At 43.5% G+C, this 5,241-nt stretch overlaps 1 long non-coding RNA gene across 1 annotated transcript; it reads left to right on the top strand.

The window, feature by feature from the left end:
• Positions 1-396: 396 nt before the first annotated feature.
• LOC135057999 (uncharacterized) lies at positions 397-2,088 on the top strand. Its single transcript, XR_010244519.1, has 3 exons — positions 397-670; positions 980-1,001; positions 2,002-2,088. It is a non-coding gene; the product is annotated as an uncharacterized LOC135057999 (long non-coding RNA).
• Positions 2,089-5,241: the final 3,153 nt, after the last annotated feature.

Here is a 5,241-nt window from a genome sequence, read left to right as displayed (position 1 = left end):
GTAGCTATTCAGCCACCAAAACATAATGAAGAAATTTATAGAAACAGGAAACTGTTTCATTCTCTGAATGTAATGGTTGTTTGTGGGCCATCCCTCCAGATCCTTTCCCTGAATGCAAAGTTTACTGGAAGTTCCCATGATGCGTATGTCATTAGACAATCAGGGATATGGCACAGATTAAGATCAAGTCAACGAGCAGACATGTGGTTATTGGGTGAGTTGTTGCACAATTTTGTGTAAAATATTTTAATTTTTTTAAAAATAGACTATTTCTAATTTTGGTTTATCATCAAACAGGAGACCGTGGATATCCTTGCACCCCCTGGCTCATGACTCCTTACCGTAATCCCAGGCCAGGACCACAGACGGCATTTAACTCCGCGCTTACTGTCACTAGGCAGCTGGTGGAGCGCACAATTGGGGTCCTTAAAGGGCGGTTTCGTGTGCTCCACCGCACTGGTGGCGACATCATGTATTCGCCGGAGATGGCAAGTAAACTAGTGGTCCTGTGCGCTATACTACACAACATCGCGGTAAGGAGTAGCGTAGAGCTTCCTCAGACAGAGGAATTGCCTGATGAGGAGCCAGGGGTTGTCCGACACTTCGGTGGGGGGAGTGTTACACGGAGGGGGAGCCAAGTCAGGGCAAGCATTGTTGCGGAATATTTCAGGTATAGTGTTTTAAGTTTCTCTTTTTTAATCAAAATAAAACCACAGTATGCTTTTGTATTTTGATTAATTTTGTCCTTTTGTTTGCTATTGTAAGGCCATTGGGTAATTATTTTTTGGCTTTGGAATATGTAATATTTATTTGCCACTAAATCCGTTAACACGTTAAGCTTACAATGTGTTATTTGCAAAAACAATACTGTGATGTTGCTAAATAGTGTCCTTATTTGTTTTCTATCCTAAAATCCTGTTTATTTCAACAAACACACAAACAAATGAAACTTAATGTTGTCCACTTTGTGACTGTCCAGCTGAATGATCACACAAACTGTGGTGAGTACACAGATATGTATCTGAATTTACCCAAAACTGTGTGTGTGTCTGTGTCTGTTTGTTTTGTTTTATGTTTTAATTTTTTTTAAATTCCTTCTGCGAATGCGTATTTCCGCTCGTGCTAATTAACACTCTGCTCTTCCCAGCATTGCAAAGATCAATAAAGTTATTAGAAATTACAGCATAGATTTTGGACCAATCACATGCTAGCAGACACTATAAATATATGCCCAAATAAGGAAAACGCCATTGCCATGATGCGTGCGGCACCTTTCACCAGGCGGGAGCTCCGCGTCCTGGTTGCGGTGATGGACCGCCGCATAGGCCGCGTTGGGCGCTTCATCCCAAATCGGGTTAAGCGCGAGGCCTACGCGGAGGTCCGCCGCCTGCTGCGTTCTTGCGTCCGCAGCAGGCGGACAATAATACAGTTGGAGAGGAGATGGAGTGATCTCCGCAGGAGGACTCCAGAGCTGTTGGCGGAGATCCGGCAGCAAATCCGCGCAATGCATGCACGCAGTAAGTTACATTACATAAGATTAATAGCATAAATTGTGCAAATTTACACTAAGTGGTAGGCTAATTGCAACACTGAGTGAACATTTTTTTACAATAGGACAGTGTGTGTGGTTAGGGCAAACAGTACTGACTGTAGCAAAATGTCACCAAACAAGTGCATGTTTTCCTGAAAAAAAAAACCAGGCAGGAAACTGTACCAAAAAACTTGATCAGTGCTGTCTATATAATAAGGTGGCTTGAATAGTGATCTGGTGATGTTGCCTAGACCAATCAATATGACTCAATGGAATAGATTAAGGAATGAGCGTCCAAATAATTGTTTGGACTCATTTAGTTTGCTGTGGGCAACATGAAGAGGATTTTTTTTTTTTTTTGTTTAAAAAAAACCACTGTGTCTTTTACATGGAACAGAACAGTGAAATTTACAATTGTTTAGTATGTAATTTAACATGCAAATTAAATTTTAACACAAATATCATTATAGGACGACCACAACGGCAAGCAACACATGAGGCACCATCTCAGCCCCCTTCCCCTTCTCACTCCCCCTCCACTTCCCAGTCCCCCTCCCCCTCCCCTTCCCAATCCCCCTCAGCTTCCCAGTCCCCCTCAGCTTCCCAGTCCCCCTCAGCTTCCCAATCCCCCTCTGCTTCCCAGTCCCCCTCTGCTTCCCAGTCCCCCTCAGCTTCCCAATCCCCCTCAGCTTCCCAGTCACCCTCAGCTTCCCAGGCCCACTCCACTTTCCACTCCCCTTCTCACCCCACCTCTCCTTCTCTTTCTGTGACCCCTTCTCCTCCTTCCCATACCCCTTCTCCTTCAACTTCCAAATCACCTTCTCAGCCCCCCTCACCCTCTATTGGCCTAACATTCTCTCCGCCCCCCTCGCCCTCTCAATCAGACCCACCCTCTGAAATAACATCCCCAATCCCTCCTCCTTCCCCCATCCAGCCTCCTTCCCCCATCCCTCCTCCTTCCCCAATCCCTCCTCCTTCCCCCATCCAGCCGCCTTCCCCCATCCAGCTGGCATCACCACCCAGCGAATGGGCTGAAGAAGCCCCAGATGGGCTTAGTGACAATGTTGTGGAGGAAAGTAAGTGTTTTTACATTTTTACAATAATGATTACCTACTTAGACTTACAATCTCAAAACATGCCCTGTTGTACTGTTGGGAATACGCTACCAAGGGAAAAAAAAAGAGTTATTATTCATGGTGTACATGTTGCATTGAATTTTTAAAGAGTGTCATTATATGTAGTGTTATGTGTGCAATGTTTTGTGTGTCCACTCTAGGTCGACACTCATTAGTTCAACAGGGTTGCCAGGACAACATGGTTTATCTGTGCTCAGTTTTGATGGTAACATTTCTACTTAAGTGGAGTTCTCTTTAACATGGGACGTTGCCCATAGCAACCAATAAGATTATAGTTTAAATTTGTAAGTCCACTTTTACAAGATAATATTTTTATTTTTATTGGTTGCTATGGGCAACGTCCCTTCTTAAATAGAACTCCAGTAGTAATAAATGTACCCCATGGTGTGGTCCACTTTCTTGTAATAAACAAAAAAAGATTGCCGAGCAGGCTTGTGTGTTGTTCTGCTACTGATTTATCTTGAAAACAGCCATGATGTCGTCACTTAGGAATTAAAGCAGGCCTCTCCAAACTGCGGACATACAGCTGCTGAGAAACTACACATTCCAGCATGCCCTGACACCGTTTTGCATTCTCTGTCCCCAAAACTGTGTCAAGGCATGCTGGTCTATGTAGTTTCACAACAGCTGGAGGGCATCAGTTTGGCCAGGCCTGCATTAAAGTGTGCTTTGTGCCCTGCTTGTATAATAGGTAATGTGAGTAAGTTATTAATGTTTTCTTTGACTCTTCTTTTCAGATTCTGCAGTTGGAGATCCCAGCACTTTGCCTGAACTTTTAGGGCGGCTGAAAGCCCATTTAAGGGAAGTGTTAGCAGATATCGAGGCAATAGAAAAAAATCTGTGATATTTTTATTTTAATTTTGTTAAAAGTTTCTTTAAAAAAAAAAAAACAAATTAAAAAAATAATAAAATTGTTGAAGTTAAGTGGGTGTTGTGCTTATTTATGCTATAAAGGAACAGCACATTGCCTTGCAGAAATTGGTGACCTTAAACAGTTCACACATCTTACTTAAGCTTAAAAATAAAAATATAAAACACAAAATTCTACACACACAAAACTCGTTAGGAGGTTATGGTTTTTAAATACATGAAAAGACATTTATTCACACACTACACATATACACAATACTTCAAACATTTGCATTATAACAATAAAAATTACAATATCTATATTTTACAAATTTAAACAACAATGTTTCTGGCCAATTAGAGCTACAAAGTGTTCTTCTGGTTTACTTTGGAGACTTAATTGGTCAGGACCATTGACATTAATTACACTAATTGGGTTCGTAATTGAGGAGGGCTTGTGGACTTTTAACATAAAGGTGTAATTCCACTGAATAGGGGGAAAAAAAGCATTGTGGTGCGTTTGTCCACAAAAGTGTGCACTTTTAACATGGATGGGTAAATATACTAAAACTTAGTAATTTTACGATGAAGTATGTGTTAATGCGATAGTTTCGCAATGCTGCGATGGTTTCGCATTGCTGCGATGTCATTTGGCGTACGCCCACTTTGTGTAATACTGCGTAAGAATGTGCAAAAATACGTTGGGGGCGGATGTTCGCAAATTTACTACACTTACGCAACTTTGCGAATATGTTGTGCGAACGAAAAACTTAGCGACCAACTCGGAATGACCCCCTAGGTTGGGTGCCCAGCATCCTCTACGGACTAGGAGAAAAGGATTTACCGGTAGGTATTAAAATCCTGTTTTTTCATACGTCCTAGAGGATGCTGGGGTCCACTTCAGTACCATGGGGTTATACCAAAGCTCCAGTACGGGCGAGAGAGTGCGGATGACCCTGCAGCACCGATTGACCAAACTGTAGGTCCTCATCGGCCAAGGTGTCAAACTTGTAAAACTTAGCAAACGTGTTTGCCCCTGACCAAGTAGCTGCTCGGCAAAGCTGTAATGCCGAGACCCCCCGGGCAGCCGCCCAGGATGAGCCCACCTTCCTAGTAGAATGGGCAGTCACCGAATTCGGTACCGGCAATCCTGCCGTGGAATGAGCGTGCTGAATCGTACCTCTGATCCAGCGCGCAATCGTCTGCTTAGAAGCAGGACACCCAATCTTGTTGGGAGCATACAGGACAAACAGAGCCTCTGTTTTCCGTATCCGAGCTGTTCTTGCGACATAGATTCTCAAAGCCCTGACCACATCCAGAGACTTTGAAGCAGCTGACGAGTTCTTAACTCAGCCCTATCTTCATGGAAAACCAAGTAAGGGCTCTTGTGCGATAAGGCCCCTAACTCAGACACCCGCCTTGCGGATGCCAAGGCCAACAGCATGACCACTTTCCAAGTGAGAAACTTCAACTCTATCTCCTGTAGAGGTTCAAACCAAACCGATTGAAGGAACTGCAACACCACGTTAAGATCCCATGGTGCCACAGAGGCACAAATGGAGGTTGGATGTGCAGAACCACTTTCACGAATGTCTGAACTTCTGGAAAGGAGGCCAGTTGTTTCTGAAAGAAAATGTACAAGGCCGAAATCTGGACCTTGATTGAACCCAATCGTAGGCCAGCATCCACACCCGCCTGGAGAAAATGGAGAAAACGTCCTAACTG

The sequence above is a fragment of the Pseudophryne corroboree genome, chromosome 3 (genome assembly GCF_028390025.1).
Source record: "Pseudophryne corroboree isolate aPseCor3 chromosome 3, aPseCor3.hap2, whole genome shotgun sequence".
Taxonomy (NCBI): Eukaryota; Metazoa; Chordata; class Amphibia; order Anura; family Myobatrachidae; genus Pseudophryne; species Pseudophryne corroboree.
This window is presented reverse-complemented; position numbering and strand designations above follow the sequence as displayed.